This window comes from Podarcis liolepis, assembly GCF_965112155.1.
Source record: "Podarcis liolepis genome assembly, chromosome: 3".
Classification (NCBI taxonomy): Eukaryota; Metazoa; Chordata; class Lepidosauria; order Squamata; family Lacertidae; genus Podarcis; species Podarcis liolepis.
The window spans coordinates 11,325,603-11,344,557 of record NC_139557.1 but is presented as its reverse complement, the minus strand read 5'-3'; the positions used below and the strand labels follow the sequence as shown (position 1 = coordinate 11,344,557).

General features: G+C 43.8%; 1 long non-coding RNA gene across 1 annotated transcript; it reads right to left on the bottom strand.

Moving 5' to 3' along the window:
• Window positions 1-2,533: 2,533 nt before the first annotated feature.
• On the bottom strand, window positions 2,534-16,755 carry LOC310703562. The gene is made up of 3 exons (XR_014524260.1): window positions 16,396-16,755; window positions 2,776-2,874; window positions 2,534-2,668 (listed from the first exon to the last, which is right to left on the bottom strand). It is a non-coding gene; the product is annotated as an uncharacterized lncRNA (long non-coding RNA).
• Window positions 16,756-18,955: the final 2,200 nt, after the last annotated feature.

The window sequence follows — 18,955 nt, the reverse complement described above, 5'->3', positions numbered from 1 at the left end:
AGTCAAATTAAAAAAGGAGTGGAAATGTTTTGATGAATATATGGCAAAATATTGCTAAAAAAAAAAAAAGATATGCTAATATGCCTAGATTAAAATGTGAAGTATTGGATGGAAGAAAAATTAGTAAAGAAAGATTATAAGAATATATAGATGACTTGAGAAGACTGTAGAATGCAAAGATTATTGTAAATTGTATAACGTGGAGGAAATCATGTGGGGGAGGAGGGAAGGGGGAGGAGGGAGAAAAGAATAGTATGATGGATTGAGGAAATACAAATGTAAATGTACGGGGGGATGGGAAGGAAATGGTGTTGGCTTTGGTACATTTGTATTGTAATGTAATATGTGAAAACCAATAAATAAATAAATAAAATATATTTTTTTTAAAAAAAAAGACAATGTAGAATGAAGCAGTAAATTTTAACCAGCAGGAGTGGTCAGCAAGCTAGCATGGGAGGTGTTATGTACTGAATTGAATAGAATCCAAAAGGCCGCAGTCTGATTGGTCCTAGAACAATAGGACCCAGAATGCAGCAGTCTGATTGGTCCACAGGAGCCACCCAATCCAGCTCCAGGTGGAAGTGAATCCGCAACCTGATTGGCCTACAGGAGAATTCCGGAATTAGCCAATCACGTGGGGCCCATTGTGTAAATAATGTATATAAAGCAGACATTCTGGGGGAACTTCCATTCCTCCTCACCACTATGAGCTGAATAAAGAGAATGAAATCCACTCTTGACTCCAAGTCAGGAGGGGTGGCGGAAGTAGGGAGGTGTTGCTCACCTGCCTTCCCAGCGTTAAGCATAACTGCTTGTTACTTAGAGGTAGAGGGTTAGGTGAGAGGGATGGGGAGCTCAGTGTGGGGGAGACAGTCCAGCACTCCTGCTATGCTTGCACCACTCTGTGCTCCACATGCCTCCCTATCTCAGGTACTGGCAGTGATTCTTGGCATTGGGATGGCAGGTGAGCCACCTGTCTTCACTGACCACTGCTGTAAACAGATTTGTACACAATTGCTGGCTTTCCCTTGCTGGTGTTTTTGCCTGGATGAAAGTATTGCAGCTATTGGTACCAGATGGGTAGAAGATCGCCTGCTCTTGATGAGGTTATATTCATCAAGAGAGCCAGTGTGGTGTAGTGGTTAAGAGCAGTAGACTCGTAATCTGGTGAACCGGGTTCGCTTCCCCGCTCCTCCACATGCAGCTGCTGGGTGACCTTGGGCCAGTTTACACTTCTCTGGAGTCTCTCAGCCTCACTCACCTCACAGAGTGTTTGTTGTGGGGGAGGAAGGGAAAGGAGAATGTTGGCCGCTTTGAGACTCCTTCGGGTAGTGATAAAGTGGGATATCAAATCCAAACTCTTCTTCTCTTCTTCCTCTGAAGGAGCAGGTTCATAGCTTGGGGGTCCTTCTGGATCCTTTGCTGTCGCTCGAGGCTCAGGTGGCCTCAGTGGCCCAGAGTGACTTCCATCAGCTTCAGCTGGTGGCCCAGCTACAAGGGGCAATAGAAGGCTTACCGGCACCCGGTGCAGAGTGTTGGCACCGCATGTGTGTGTGCTGCTACGTATGGCACACACGCATGCGCCATACATAACAGCAGCGCACATGCACTGCTAGGTGGTTTGCTGACAGCGCCACTCAAGCGCCATATGAATGGTGGCGGGATCTTCTGCTCGCAGCTGCAGCGGCAGCAGAGGGCTCCTCCGCACACAGCTGAAGCGGTGTGATGGCGGCTGCTTGCGCCACTGAGCCCAGGGGTGGGGGGGTGAGCCTCCCACAAGTTGCCTTCTTGTCACCCCCTCAGAGATAGTACCCAGGGCGGACCGCCCCCCCATCCTCCGCCACTGCCAGCTACGCTCCTATCTGGACAGGGATAGCCTAACTACTGTTGTCTATGCTCTGGTAACCTCAAGGTTCGATTACCGCAATGTGTTATATGTAGGGCTGCCTCTGAAGACGGTTTGGAAACTTCAACTAGCGCAGAATTCAGTGGCCAGGTTGCTCACCAGAGCAAGACGGTTTGAGCATATTACACCGATCCTGGTCCGACTGCACTGGCTACCAATTAGTTTCTGGGCTGAATTCAAAGTGCTGGACAGCAATACCTCAAGGACCACCTCTTTCCATATGAACTTGACCCTGAGATCATCTTCTGAGTCCCTCCTTCGTGTGTCTCCTCTTCGAGAGGTCTGGAGGGTGGCAACAGGAGAACGGGCCTTCTCTGCAGTGGCTCCCCATCTGTGGAATGCTCTCCCCAGGGAAGTTCACCTGTCACCTTCATTATACACCTTTAGGTGCCAGGCAAAAATGTTCCTTTTTAATGAGGCCTTTGGTTGATCTGATTGACATCCTATGCCCTTTTAAAATATGGCTCTCTTTTGGGGCGGGCGGGTATTGGGTTGTGGTTTTTATTTTGATTATATATATTTGTGCTTTTATATTTTGATTTTGTTTTGTGAACTGCCCTGAGACCTCCGAGTATAGGGCAGTATATAAATTCAATAAATAAACCAAATAAAAATAAATTTTGGAAGGTCCTTATTTCACTAATCAGTGGCAGTGTCCAGTGTCTACTTTTGCATTCCCAAACCAAGAGGCATTGGGAGTTCAGTGTTCTTCTAGAAACCAGCTTCCCTCTCTGGCTGATGGATGGGACCAGACTGTTCTTCCTGGAAAAGAGAGAGAAACAGTGGACAATCTACCAGTAAATCTCTTTGATCTGGCCAGTGGCAGAAGCCAGAGTGTGCTCCTCTTTGATTCTGTAGCTTCAAGATACCTGGTGGTTGGAGCAGTTTTCTTTCTTGTATGGAGAAGGAAAGCAAACTCCTGGCAACTACTCTTTCTCTGGCTGATGGCTGGGTCCAGGGTATTCTTCCTGGAAGAGAGAGTGCATGTGATTGGGTCTTTTGGGATTTGGTAGTCCAATCCATCAACATCTAGAGGGACAATGGCTTCCCATCTTTTTTATTCCTCTGCTGTGATGCTTTAAAGCCCTATAAAGCCTAGGACCCTCGTACCTATGGGATCACCTCTCCTGGTATGTCCCACGGAGGACCTTACGGTCTTTAAATAAAAACATCTTGGAGATCCCGGGCCACAGGGAGGTTAGGCTGGCCTCAACCAGAGCCAGGGCTTTTTCGGCCATGGCTCCGTTCTGGTGAAACGCTCTGTCACAAGAGACTAGGGCCCTGCGGGACTTGACATCTTTCCACAGGGCCTGCAAGACAGAGCTGTTCCACCAGGCCTTTGGCCAAGGCACAGTCTGACCCCCTCCTTTGGTAATCCTCATAGAACTCTAGCCCAATGGTTGCCATTAATTTGATTCTGAATTGATTTTAGAATGAATTGATTTTAGAATGTATTTTAATTAATTGATTGTGATTTTATGTAAACTGTGTTATTTTGACTGTTGATAGCCACTATGAGCCCGGCTTCAGCTGGGGAGGGTGGGATATAAATAAATTGTTCTTGTTATTGAGTGGGGAAGTTGGTGACTGCTTTTGCTCAGCTGATGAAACTGAATGAAATATTGTAATTTGAGCATGCTTTATCAATGAACCTCTTCTTCCATCTGTACGAAAGCAATGCAAAGGATACTTATGTACCACTGTCACTGAAAGGGATGCCATCTGGTGGCCCTCTTCCAAATGTACACTATGGAACACAAACATGAGTTATAAAGGTTATATAATTATATCTAGAGTTCCCAGCTTTTGGGGTTGGGGTTGAGGGGTCAAGTTTTCCTGTACACGTTTAGCTGCTAAGGGACTCACTTCTCCATTTTGCCAGCCCATCCTGCAGTTTAAACAGTCCACATGCAAGATCTGTTCAGGGTCCATCTATCCTTCATCTGCCCTGCTTCAACATCTGTTCATTTGATATGGTAGAAAGTTGAGCCTTGGTAGAAACCACGTCTAAAGTTGTCTGCTAGGTAGAGCTTCATTCTAGTCCAAAATGAAAGCCCTGATCTTGCTCTTGCAATCAGGAATTCTTTCAGGCAAAGATGAGAGTTAAGAAATAATCACTTTTGAGTACTGCCCACCTGAAACCTCCCCTCCAAACCTACTTAATTAATTCAAATAATTAATAATTAATTTCTGTGATAACACTGATCTCAACCAAACCCTGCATAGGGGTATCTGGGGCCAGTTATTTTGACAACCAGTAAAAGATCTGTCAGGCTTGCAACTGTAAAGGTAAAGGACCCCTGGATGGTTAAGTCCAATCAAAGGCGACTACAGTGGTGCCTCGCAAGACGAAATTAATTCGTTCCACGAATTTTTCCGTCTAGCGAATTTTTCGTCTTGCGAAGCATGGTTTCCCATAGGAATGAATTGAAAATCAATTGATGCATTCCTATGGTCAAAAAAAGTCCAAACAAAGCCAAATTTGGTACAACAAGAGTTTATTAAGTGCTCTTTAAAGTCACACATACTGTAAAGAGCATTTCAAAATTCAAACCCAGAATTTTTTTTAAAAAACAGCAGAGTGGCCCAATGGTCACAGAAAATCATAAAAATGCAGAAAAAAACCCACAAGCTTCCAGATTCTTGCAAACCCCTCCCCAACTGTTCCCCCAGCCACCCAGCACACAGAAATTCAAATCCAGATTTTTTTTAAAAAAACAGCAGAGTGGCCCAATGGTCACAGAAAATAATAAAAATGCAGGAAAAAAACCACAAGCTTCCAGATTCTTGCAAACCCCTCCCCAACTGTTCCCCCAGCCACCCAGCACACAGAAATTCAAATCCAGATTTTTTTAAAAAAAACAGCAGAGTGGCCCAATAGTCACAGAAAATCATAAAAATGCAGGGGAAAAAACACACAAGCTTCCAGATTCTTGCAAACCCCTTCCCAACACCAAGTCCTTGAATTCCAAACACCCCAACCCAAAATCCAAAACCCCCCAAAAAAGTTTTAAAAGCTTAACTTACCAAATGGCTGCAAAAGAAGTTTTGGAAAAGCTTCAAAAATCACCAAAGTCTTAAAAAACCTCAAAAAAGGCTACTATGTACACTGCGTTCTATGAGTTGCTCCTCGAAGTCAAGTTGCAACTGTATTAACGGTGTTAAGAAAAAGGAAACAAACTTGCAAGACGTTTTCGTCTTGCGAAGCAAGCCCATAGGGAAATTCGTCTTGCGAAGCAGCTCAAAAACGGAAAACCCTTTCGACTAGCGAGTTTTCCGTCTTGCGAGGCATTCGTCTTGCGGGGCACCACTGTATGGGGTTGCAGCGCTCATATTGCTTTCAGGTTGAGGGAGCTGGCATTTGTCAGACAGCTTTCTGGGTCATGCACTTCTGGTGCAATAGAACACTGTGAACGCCATTTACCTTCCCACCGCAGCGGTATCTATTTACCTACTTGCACTGGTGTGCTTTCGAACTGCTAGGTTGGCAGGCGCTGTGACAGAGTAATGGGTGCTCACCCATCACGGGGATTCGAACTGCTGACCTTCCGATCGGCAAGCCCAAGAGGCTCTGTGGTTTAGACCACAGTGCCACCTGCGTCCCTTTTGGCAACTGTATCTTAAATATATATTTTTGGTATAGCAAGTGCCGTATGTGACTGAGTCATTCACCACCTACCACTTTGTCAGCACAGTTGGCCAAGCATTCGAGGATTCATAGCTTTAACAGTCATAGCATCCTTTTCTTTGCAGGGGTTCTGTAAGCAATCCCTCCTCTTGCTGGGAAATTCAAATGCAATCACATTGAAAGTATATGCTCTATGTTCAAGCTACCAAAGAGCATCAGTGAATCACTTGCTTTGCTGCATAGACCGACTGATAAATTCCTAGCCATAAAGGTGTCCCCAATGCAGTGCAATTCTATTGCATATTTACTCAGAAGTAAGTCCTGCTGGTCTCAATGAGAATTATGCAATGTGTACACAGGAGTGGGAGCCTTAACCATTTTACTCTCTGATGATGACTCTCTGCAGAATGATTATCTCTGAAAGCAGATAATGATGTTGTTCAAGGTGCTAAAAGGGTTGAAATTGATTTCCTAGGATATTTGCTTTATTCCTTTCTTTGCTTCCACCCCTCCATCTCCAAGAGGAAGGCCAACTGTCAATATTCACTTCTTGAGATGTTTGTCCCTATTTTCACCTGTTGTTGCTAAAAACTAAATATTATATATATATATATATATATATATATATATATATATATATATATTCACCAAAAGTTCCCTAGGGTGGGCTACAACAATTTTAGAAAGAAAGTCTAAAATTACAGTAAAATCATAGTAAGGGCAGCAGCATATCAGTACAGTAGCTATTGATATTGTCTTATTCTTTTTTTCATTTTAAATATCTGTATAAATATTTAAGGTCCTGTGTGTCATAATGCTATAGAATCAAACTACAATAACATCACCCAGCCCAGCCTAATCGAATGAAAATCAAGTCAAATATTAAAAACTGTTTCGGTACCCATTTCAACCAACAGCACCTTGATAGATTTTTCCCCACTACAATTCTATGATAAATGGGTCTTGTCTTGAAGCCCATTCTTACAACGACATGCATTGACTGAGGCAGGTACCCAGTGTGATGGGGCACCCTGTTATTATAACTCACCCCCACCCACCTCTGACTTATTTTTGGCTTTCTGTTCACAACTCCCCCTTACACTTTCCCTCAAGATCCTATGCTCTGCCTCTAAAGACATGCCAGCTTCCTCTGAGCAGAAAATTATGTAAAAAGACAAAAGAAGGAAGTCAAGATACTCAGTTCAACAGAGGCTTTATAGAAACTGTTCTGGGAACTGAGAAGCTCAACTTCCTGCCTATGCCAAGTCCAAACATCTTCTTGCTACTCGAAGTGATTTGATGTGGTAGAGCTGGAAAAAATCAGCATGGATAAAACCTCTTCTTCATCTCAAAAGAAAAGAAAAATGTTCCTTCATCATTTTCTCCTCCTGACACATTCCTCAAAAAAGGTTAGTATTGGGAGAGGGGACGATATTGAGATTACCTGCAGTGAGATTTTAACATGGGGCTATATCCAAATGAGGAATCCCTACTTAAAGGTGGGAGAACCTATGACTTTCCTGGTATAGTTGTACTCTGACTTCCATCAGCTCCAGCCAGCATGGTAAATGATCAGGAAAGACGGGAGTTATTATAATGGTCAATGATCAGGGAGGATGATTATCCCTGTGAGGTAACTGTCCTCATACAACCAACATGCAACAGTCTAATTAGTGCATGAAGGGGTTAATACCATAGAGTAAGCTGTCCAGCCAGACTTGGCTATGTCCACTTCCTCTCACCTTGGGAGGAACTAGGTAATCAAGCGTAGGAGTATCTAGGAAAATCCTCAATGATACGCTGGGCAATAGATATCGGTCATAATATAGATATGGAAGCATGGGAACGATTGTGGAATGTGGATATAAAATTTACAGCCTGTTATGGTTTAAGACAAAATCATATGAAAATAATATATCGTTGGTATTTAACACGGCGCTGTGGGTAAAACCTCAGCGCCTAGGGCTTGCCGATCGCATGGTCGGCGGTTCGAATCCCCACGGCGGGGTGAGCTCCCGTCTTTCGGTCCCAGCTCCTGCCCACCTAGCAGTTCGAAAGCACCCCTAAGTACAAGTAGATAAATAGGTACCGCTTTCTAGCGGGAAGGTAAACGGCGTTTCCGTGTGCTGCGCTGGTGCCGGCTCGCCAGAGCAGCTTCGTCACGCTGGCCACGTGACCCAGAAGTGTCTCCAGACAGCGCTGGCCCCCGGCCTCTTAAGTGAGATGGGCGCACAACCCTAGAGTTGGACACGGCTGGCCTGTAAGGGCAGGGGTACCTTTACCTTTACTAAACCAGAAAAAATATATAAATCTAAATCAAACAAGTGCTGGAAATGTAAAGAGAAAGAAGGTTCTTTTTATCATATGTGGTGGTCTTGTAGTAAGGTTAAAGCTTACTGGGAAATGATATATAATGAATTGAAAAGGATGTTCAAAATAACTTTTGTTAAAAAACCCCAGAAGCTTTTCTTTTGGGAATTATAGGGACAGAACTACCTAAATTGTATAGAAATTTATTCATGTATGCGACTACAGCAGCAGCAAGAATGCTACTTGCCCAAAAGTGGAAAAAAGCAGAAGTCCCAGCAAAGGAAGAATGGATACAAAAACCTATGGAATATGCAGAAATGGTGAAACTTACCGGAAGAATAAGAAATCAAGATAACAAACCTTTTATAAAAGAATGGAAATGGTTAATGGAATATTTACAGATAAATTGCGAACAGATAAAAACATTGGCAGGATTATTGTAATAACCTGCAGTTTTATAAGAGTATATATTTAAGGAAGATGCAATAAATGAGCAAATTAAGTTAATTTGGATATGCAGAAGATATGAAAAAATAAACTTAAAGAACCGCAGAAAGAGGGGGAAGGAAGTCCAGTTTTGAAATGTTAAATTGATTGTAAAACTGATGAAATGTATAAACTTGAAAAGTATAAATAATTTTTAAAAAACAAAAACCTATCAGTCTAGGAATATCTAATAGTTCTGCTAGTCAGTCACCAATGTCAGGCTGGAGTGCATTATTGTTTTGAGTGTTTGCAGTGGCATAGCGTGGGTTGTCAGCAAGTAATTTGCGCCCCCTAGCCCATGGATTTGCGCCCCCTAACCCTAACCCCCAGATGTTGCGCCCAGTGCGGCCGGGCCCCCCTGCACCCCCCACGCTACGCCACTGAGTGTTTGCTCAGATAATCTGCAAGAGGAGTTTTAGAATATGATGGGTCTCTGTAAATAATAATGCATTGTTATTGCCATAATATCTTCAAGCCTTTCCCAAGAAGGTGCAATTATAAGAAGACAACACAGAAATGGCACACCCCTGTTAATCATGCCAAAAGAACCCTGGAGCTAAGATATCAGCAACAGGCACGGGCAAGCTCAGCCATTAGTACTGAGAAAGAATAATGTTTGCAAGAATAATCTCTAATATCAAAAGCAGACTATTTGCTTTACCTGCTCTTTTCACTCTCTCCGCCTCTCATTCCCGTTTGCACGCAAGCTTTTCTAGAGCTGAAGCTACCAAATCTTTCTGACATGTTTTTATAGCGGCAGAATATGCTGGTGGACAAAAGCAATTTAATTTCCATCCAACATTGTGTTTGTTCTCTTGAACTTTGAACGCTTGAGCTTAGTGAATTTCGCCCCTATTGTTTGGATTAAAAAGCACATCTGTCCTCATACAGAACAAAGCGGAAGTCAAAAGGAAATGTCCATTTTGAAAATTAGCAATATCCATTTCTGCTGCCCAGTTAATCAGCTTCTGATTAAAGAAGATTTACAAGGTGGCTGAAATGTGATTTCTAGAGTACTTTTAAGTCAGTTCCCTATTGACTCATTCAATGAAAACACCCACATCCATATATACAATTATTATTATTATTTTTAAAAATCTGCACTATTTCATTGTATAGGATACAATGAAAGTATTGAAAATGTGTTCACAATTATTGGTATACTTATCTGTCTAGCCATTGTTGTAGAGATGGACAAATCTGTCAACTTCGATTTCTCTTTGTTTTTCTCCCCCCCCCCCAACTTCAGTTGTTTGTGTGCATTTTTTAAAAAAATCCTTATGAAAGTCCATCAGCACTTTCATGTATTTTCCTCCTACCCATTTTTTTACGCAATTTCCCTTAATATACACATTTTTGTGAGAACGTTCCCTAAGGTAATGTATTTGTACATTATTTTCACTATACCCATTTTTATGCAAACTTTCACCCAGTATCTACATTTTTGTATACACTATTGCAGAAGTGCACAGCAACATTTACAGAGGTGCAAATTTCTAAAGTCAGCCGCAGTTTTGGGAAGTGTGTCATTCCAGGAAGTGAAAATTAGGTAGGTTTTAAAATGGAAGCTGAACTGAATTTCCCCCCTCATCTCAACATGTTTAAGCAAGATCCACAGAGCATTGTGTTAAAAACTGAGCTGTCTAGCAAATATGTGGATTATTATAGACATTGATTAATTACAGAGGTAACATTCAGTTTGGACCAATTTGATTAGAGCTAGGGATGTGGGTGGCGCTGTGAGTTAAACCACAGAGCCTAGGACTTGCCGATCAGAAGGTCAGCGGTTTGAATCCCTGCGATGGGGTGAGCTCCCGTTGCTCGGTCCCTGCTCCTGCCAACCTAGCAGTTCGAAAGCATGTCAAAGTGCAAGTAGATAAATAGGTACCGCTCCAGTGGGAAGGTAAACAGCGTTTCTGTGCGCTGCTCTGGTTCACCAGAAGTGGCTTAGTCATGCTGGCCACATGACCCGGAAGCTGTACGACGGCTCCCTCAGCCAATAAAGCGAGATGAGTGCCGCAACCCCAGCGTCGGTCACGACTGGACCTAATGGTCAGGGGTCCCTTTACCTTTACCAATGAGGGTGGGAAAGGTGGAAAGAGTCAGTTTTATGTGAGAGTGAGCCCAAAGAGGCCAAGGAAGGGAAAACACAATGCCAATTTTGAAGATGGAATGGTGGTAGGAATCAGATAGACACATGGAGTACTGACTTTGTTAATGACATATGAGATCAGAAAATAAATAAATAACACTGGTGGAAGCAGCCTGGGTAATATGCCTGAGCAGTTAAGAAGGAAATGAAACATGAGTAACAAACAAAAAAAGCCAGATTTTGTCTATTCCAAGGTGAAAGGGGGAGAAGACACACTTCCTTGTGAATTCTTGAGGGTCAGAGAGCTTAGCTTTTAGATAACAAGATGCCTATTTATCCATAAACATCCAGGGAAATGGTTGTGTAAACTAAAAAAATACAGGCTACAATGTGCACAGATTTATTTATTTATTAATTTCCATCTGTCCTTTTGTTTGCACAACCATTTCCCTGGATGCCTGTGGATAAATTACATATTTCACAAATAGGTCCCTTGCAATCCATCAGAAAATACAAACCATTGATTTGAAAGGGTTTGGGCTGGTTTCAAATAAATGGTTCAGAACTTGGCATCAAAAGTGGATGCTGCACCCAGATTGATGGGGACTTCTGCTAGTGCAACAGAACTTTCCCTCGCTTTCTTCCTGACATGTATTCCTCACGCCCCAAATTGGCTTGGGTGGGGGTCAAGGGAACCCAACATTCTCTCTCTCTCTTTTTTAAAAAGATTTTCTAGTTGATTTTCCATATCAAAGTTCACATTCATAACACATCTTATTATCTACATACAGTATTCCCTTGAATCCCCTTGACTTCCCACCTCCCCTTTGTGGGTCTTATTACAGTGGTACCTCGGGTTACAAACACTTTGGGTTACAAACACTTGGGTTATAAACTCCGCTAACCCGAAATTAGTTGCTCTGGGTTGTGAACTTTGTCCCAGGATGAGAGTGGAAATTGCGTGCTGGCAGTGCAGCGGCAGTGGGAGGCCCCATTAGTGAAAGCGCACCTCAGGTTAAGAACGGTTTTGGGTTAATAATGGACCTCCAGAACAAATTAAGTTCGTAACCCGAGGTATTATAGTTTTCTTACTGCATCTTTTAAAATAATCTAAAATTTTATGTTTCCATTTCAGTCATAAAATCTGTTACTTTACAAGTGTTGCGTGTTCAGACCCAGAGACCTCCCCCCCTTAAATAAACACACAATTGACACAGATTTTAGTTTTGGTTTTTGGCAGAATTTAGGTCACAACTTTATTGATTACAGAAAAGTGAGTGGTTGCATAGGCTCTGGTTCGACTTGCTCCCTGCACCCTTGCAGGTAGCTATGATCCAGAGCTCCATCATAGGTCAGCCAAGGGTGAACACCTGAGATAGGTGAAGAACCCGGGAACAGACTCTGTTCGCTCCCCAGATGCTCCCCTGGACTCAGGCACGGGCACAACCACCTCTCATGGGTTGACCAAATCAAGTTGAGTCCCTGGATTCCTTTAACAGAATACGCTTCACATAGGGATGGCAAGACCGTTCTCCCATCCCTATCACCTGAACCAGAGCCTATCTGCAACCTTACAAGTTGTGATGATTTGCTATGTGGCAGGCAAAACCCAAATGGCAACAGTCAATCAGCCAAGTGGGGAAAATTCCTGCCGTGCCCCTGTCCCAACGATAGACGACACACGACGGCATAGCAAGGTCAATTGCAAAATGCCCTGAAAGTAGGGAGAGGTGGGCGGGTGTTCCAATGCACGAGATGAATGAGGAAACTATGGGTCACGTGCATAGGTATATATAGGTCCCTCGGTCTGTTTAGACTGCACCCCATTGGCCAGATTAAACCCAGCAACGAGGAACCTACCAATCGGGTGTTGTGGCTGTCCAATATACCCACCCACAACCAGGAGATCAGTCTCCAGGTCTCACTGCAACACGTGCCCTCTTTTAGGGAGGACACAATTTATTAAAATCCCAGATTTTAACTGTTTACAGTGGTTTTTAAGGTAAGTTAAATATTTTCCCCATTCCTTAGTTTTGAGTTTCCCAGTCACTTTTTGCCATTTTGGCATAGTCCATCAACTTAGTCTGCCATTCTTCTCTAATCGGGACTTTGTCATCTTTCCATCTCTGGGCTAGTAAAATCCGAGGGGCTGTCGTTGCATACATATAAAGTCTTTTCTGTTCCTTTGGGATTTCGGTACCTATAATTCCTAAAATGAAAACTTCAAGGTTTGTTTTTTTAAAAAAAAAAATGTTATTTTAAACATTTTTTTCCAGTTCATTATATATTGTTTCCCAAAATACTTTCATTACCTTTCATGTCCACCACATATGACAAAAGGTACACTCTTTTTCCTTGCATTTCCAACAGAGATTTGATCTTGTCTTATACGTTTTTGCTAATTTACTGGGAGTTAGGGAACCCAACAGGCTCAGCTAACATGTAAGAGATTTATGGGAGTTGTAGTCCAACAAAAGGGACGCGGGTTGCACTGTAGATTAAACCACAGAGCCTAGGACTTGCCAATCAGAAGGTCGGCGGTTTGAATCCCCGCGACAGGATGAGCTCCCGTTGCTCAGTCCCTGCTCCTGCCAACCTAGCAGTTCAAAAGCATGTCAAAGTGCAAGTAGATAAATAGGTACCACTCCAGCGGGAAGTTAAACGGCATTTCCGTGTGCTGCTCTGGTTCACCAGAAGTGGCTTAGTCATGCTGGCCACATGAGCTGTACGCCAGCTCCCTTGGCCAATAAAGTGAGATGAGCGCCGCAATCCCAGAGTCGGTCACGACTGGACCTAATGGTCAGGGGTCCCTTTACCTTTACCTTTAGTCCAACATCTGGGAACATCTGGGAAGCCACTGGTCCACCATCCCTATTCTCTAAGTTCCTACATACCAATTCCATGAACATGCTTGCAACAGCTAAATCTGTCACTACTGATCCAAAGAAGGCTTTGAATGCAAAATTAATTTTTAGTCTAGTATTCACTGTCTTTTGAAGTGTCGTTTAAGTGGCATAATGAGGCTCTGCAAAAAGAGAGAATCCTTCTATTGGCTAGAGGGAATAGATAATCCATCTGTCATTTCTCTCTGAGCTCAGGAATATTATGGAAATAAAGCTGCACCTCATGACAAACATAAAAGACTATTCACAGGTATCACAGATTTCACTAGTTCTAGGGGTTGTGTATACTTTCCTCAAAGCATCTACATGTCAAAGAATTGTCTAAATAGCTATGCAAATTCTCTTTTCCTATCAAATGGTGCAAGCCCCTCCCCTTTCAATGATGCACTGAGAAATATGTGCCTTTTTTGTAACGTTTGGGCATATTTGTAGCATTGCTTTTCAGAAGGGAAGGAAATGGGGCAGAAAATTCTCACTGTCTCAGAGGAGACGGAAATATTCTTGGATTTCAGACATGAACCCAGAGCTTGTTAATAGCGACAATATTGTGCAGAGACAGACTGGGAGTGAAATTGTCCGCTAGAATCCTGCTCTTCTGTTAGAGATGGGATTTAACACTGTGTTTCTGCTGTTTCAACATGAAACTTTGCTCGGGCTGAACTGAGTATTACAGCTATGCAGGCTAATGCTGTTCAGGTTTATTCAGAAGTAAATCCCAGTAAATTCAATGAGACTTACTTCCAGGTGTGCAGGATTGCATTGGACTAAGATAGCCACAATGAGGCAAGAATTAGACCCAATCAGAGAAAAAAACAAAAGGTCTTCAGACAGCAGACTAATACCTTTGGTTATATCACGGGTCAGCAAACAGGTCAGCAGGGGGCCGGTCCACTGTCCTTCAGACCTTGTGGGGGGCCGGAATATATATATATATATATATATATATATATATATATATATATATATATATTTGGTGGGGGGGGGGAGAGAAAAAAGAACCAATTCTTATGCCCCACAAATAACCCAGAGATGCATTTTAAATAAAAGGACACATTCTACTCATGTAAAAACCCACTGATTCCTGGACTGTCTGCGGGCCGGATTTAGAAGGCGATTGGGCTGGATCCGGCCCCTGGGCCTTAGTTTGCCTACCCATGGGTTATATCATGCATTTTGTATATTCTGCCAGCCACTCTTTGTGCTCTGCAAGAGATCCGATGGGACATCCTTTTCTTTTCTTTTTGGGGAAGCAATGTATAGAAGACAAGAACAATAGCACGTTACATAAAATCATATTTTAAAAACTTGAGCTTAATATCACCTGCAAATATAACCCTTTAAAAAACAAAACCCTTAAAATATTACCAAATTGGCAATTAATCCCTGTTTGTTTGGGCATATATTAGTTCAGCCCACGCTCCAAAGTGTTGGAGAAATTGTGTGGCATTTCAGCATATGTGGCAGACTTGTATGAAGGTAGAGAAGTTTTGGGATGAAGTGTTTAATGGAAACCATAAAAATATTGGGCAGAGAGGGGTTACATGCCCATAAATGACTTCGTTAATTTTTTTGTGTGTGTGGGAGGGGGGTGCAGATGTGCAGTTTAAAGCACTGATTTGATATCTGTTATTCTCAGCAAAGCTTATGGCAATTAGGTATTGGAAATATATAAAAGGGTCCTCTTTGGTGAATTGCTATAATGAGGTCTGAAAACTGGCACTTGTTGAGAAAGCCACCAATAAACTTAGAATGGTGCAAGGTAAGAAAAGAAAAGACTACAGTAAAGTAGCCTGGCATGCAGTGAAGAATACAGGACTTTGCACTTCTTATAAGCATTTTTTGGTTACTTTGATTTTTGTGTGTTTGTTATCCTTTGGACATCTGGGATGTTGACTGAAAGGGATGTGGATTCAGATTTTATCTCTCACGGAGGGCGGGGGTAAATTTTTCATTTTCATTTTCAAGTTCTGTATTTATTTTCTTTTGTAATACACTAAAAAATTAGAAAATGATGGGGAAACCTGAGATGTTTAAAAATGTTTTTTTAAATAATGTATTTTTTACAAAACAATATCCTTATTTCAGGTTAGGGAATGCATTGGCATGAAATCCTCATTGAGTGTGTGGATTATGTGACATCGCAAGCCATTTTTTTAAAAGGGGGGGAAGGGACCTTCCCCTTAGTATGAAAATGTAATTGTCAGTCATATGGCACTGTGGGTTAAACCACTGTGCTGCTTGGGCTTGCCAATCGGAAGGTCAGCGGTTCGAATCCCCACTACGGGGTAAGCTCCCGTTGTTCGGTCCCTGCTCCTGCCAACCTAGCAATTCAAAAGCACATCAAAGTTCAAGTAGATAAATAGGTACCACTCCAGTGGGAAGGTAAACGGCGTTTCCATGCGCTGCTCTGGTTTCTCCAGAAGCGGCTTGGTCATGCTGGCCACATGACCCAGAAAAACTGCAGAAGCAGACAAACGCCGGCTCCCTCGGCCAGTAAAGTGAGATGAGCGCCGCAACCGCAGAGTCGTTCATGACTGGACTTAACTGTCAGGGGTCCCTTTACCTTTTATGCAGTTTTACCTGATTCCTTCCTCTATATTCTGCTAAAGTCAAAGTTGCCCAGGACATCTTAGGTCTGAGTGGAAGAAGAGTGTTTGGGAACGAGCTGCTTGATCGGAACATTGGAAGCTGCCTTATACTGAGTGAAGCTCTTGGCCCATCTAGTTCAATATTGTCCACACTGACTGGCAGCAGCTATCCAGGATTTCAGACAGGGATTTCTCCTAGCCCTACCTGGAGATGATGATGAGTGAACCTGGGACCTTCTGCATACAATGAACACGCTCTACGGTTTAACCTGTTCCTCTTAGTCCTTTCCCAACTCAAAATCACTCTTCCAAACATGTTCTTTTCAAGAGTGCATGGGGAAAGAAGGAGGCTTCTCCATATTTTCCTTGTGCAGATGAAAAAGAAGATCAGGGCGGGTGGTTTTGAGCTGAGAAAGAATAGGAGAAAGACACGCAGGACAATCCTATGCATATTTGAAAAGAAATCCCACAAGTCCGCTTACCCCTCTCAGTGCAGAGGCATTGCAGGACGGCAGAGGCTTCACTGGGCCCCGACGAGGGAACTGAAATGTCAGTGCCCTTCCTGATGGGCGGTGGGGACATAAACCCCCGCCGCCTATCAGGAACCGTATCCTAGCTTGCACCCTGCTTTGGCAAATGGGGATGCAGGCTGAGACTAGGGCTGTGTCCTGGGGCGGAGCAGGTAGGCTTCTCTTGGGTCCGCCCCTTGGCCATTTAAGCAGCCCACACCTGGGGCACTACCTGTTTGTTCCTTCGCCGGTTTTCCTTACCCAGCCACCTTTGGTTTATGCTGATAGTCAATGGCTTTGCTGTGGCTACGGTGGTTGCCGTTCTTTATGGGGCCGGGTAGGAATTTGCCCACTGGGCTAATTGGCACCAACCTGGTGGTTTTGCCTATGTCATAGCAATCGTCACAACTGGTTGGGCATTGGGGCAATCCATTGTCTTGGATGGAGGGGAGGTTGTAGTCTCCACCTGCCCCTCCAAACATTGGGGTATACCGTTAAAGGGATCTGAAGAAGAGAAGAGAAGAAGAGGAGTTTGGATTTGATATCCTGCTTTCTCACTACCCTATGGAGTCTCAAAGCGGCTAACATTCTCCTTTCCTTTCCTCCCCCACAACAAACACTCTGTGAGGTGACTGGGGCTGAGAGACTTCAAAGAAGTGTGACTAGCCCAAGGTCACCCAGCAGCTGCATGTGGGGGAGCGGGGAAGCGAACCCAGTTCACCAGATTATGAATCTACCGCTCTTAACCACTACACCACACTGGCTCATCTGAGCGGAGTAGCCATGTCTGTGTGCCCAGGGGGACCAGGGCCGAAGGCACTCCCCCAGATGGCAGTCCCTGCAGGGGTCACCCTATTGGATGTAAGTCTTAGGAACCCCCACCTGGATTGACCACGCGTCACTTCCGGCGGACGGGCTGGAAGTATTTAGATTGCCCCATGCCCAAGCCGAAGCTCTTTCATCTGTATTCAATAAAGTTGTGGCCTGTTTTGACCCCAAACCAGACCTATTGGTCTCTTATTTATATAGGTTGGGGTATGGGGAGTCCGCTGCCTGGCCCTGCAATGTTCACTGAGGGTTGCTCAGTCCCCACCCTAGGGTGCCAGCTTCTCACACCAAGAGGCCACCTGCCCAAGGCTGGCATGGGTGGTTTTTTTAATTAAAAGAAATTACAGTGGAGGAAAGAATCGGAGGACGCCTTGCAACATGTAACTGGAGCCTTCCCATCATGTAATAAAAGCTATCTTAATTAATCTGGCTGGAGGTTTCCAAACCAATATTGTGTGTGCGATCGCAAATGCCTGCTCCTGGGCCTGGCAAGATTTTGGCATTGGTGGAGGAGCGGGAGGCATTAGCTAAGTTGCTAGCGCCGATATCCGTAAACTTCCCATGGCTTGATTCTGAGGATGACTGTTAGTGCAGAAGTCGAGAGCATCAGCTGCACAGAAGTCCTCAAGCCACTTCTTTCTGGGAACCTCCTGTTCTGATCATCTCAGGGGTGCCAGGTGTCTGCCAGCTCCTCGAGCTTCAGGAACGTTGCTGTAGCAATGTTGCGTTCATTTCAGGCAGAGCTGGCCCACCCATGAGGAAAGGTGAGGCAACTGTCTCAGGTGGCAGAATCCACAGGAGCAGCAGATCTGGCCTCCAAGGAGTGCCTTGCCTGCTTAGGGAAGAAATGGTGAGGGCTGCCCTCTGGGCTCTGTACCCACCTGCCATGATTCAGAGTGGTCCCATTTCCCCCTCGTGGCAGCCACTCCAACCATTGCTTAAGGTAGAAGTTGCAAGTCAGAAGCGGGCTTGAATCTGCAAAGCTTGTGCCATGATGTTTTGTTGGTTGTTGACTATATATTTATGGCATGTGGGTGGTACTGTAGTCTAAATCACTGAGCCTCTTGGGCTTGCCACTCAGAAGGTGGCAGTTCGAATCCCCGCAACAGGGTGAGCTCCTGTTGCTCTGTCCCAGCTCCTGCCAACCTAGCAGTTCAAAAGCACGCCAGTGCAAGTAGATAAATAGGTATCACTGTGGCGGGAAGATAAACGGTGTTTCCATGTGCTCTGGTTTCCATCACAGTGTCCCATTGTGCCAGAAGCGGTTTAGTCATGCTGGCCACATGACCCGGAAAGCTGCCTGTGGACAAACGCCAGCTCCCTCAGCCTGAAAGCGAGATGAGCACTGCAACCCCATAGTCGCCTTTGTCTGGACTTAAACATCCAGGGGTCCTTTAACATTTTAACTTTTACCTTTATTTAGCATATTGAATTACATATTGAATTGCATATTTAATTCAATTACATTGAATTAAAAAAAGATAGAACTTTCTTTTTATATGCAACTACAGCAGCAAGAATCCTTATAGCCAAACATTGGAAGGCACAGGAGCTACCCACGCTGGAAGAATGGCATTCGCAGCTGATGGACTACATGGAATTAGCTGAAATGACCGGCAGAATCCGAGATCTGGGAGAAGAGACAGTGGAAGAGGACTGGAAAAAATTTAAGGACTATTTACAAAAACATTATAAGTTATATGAA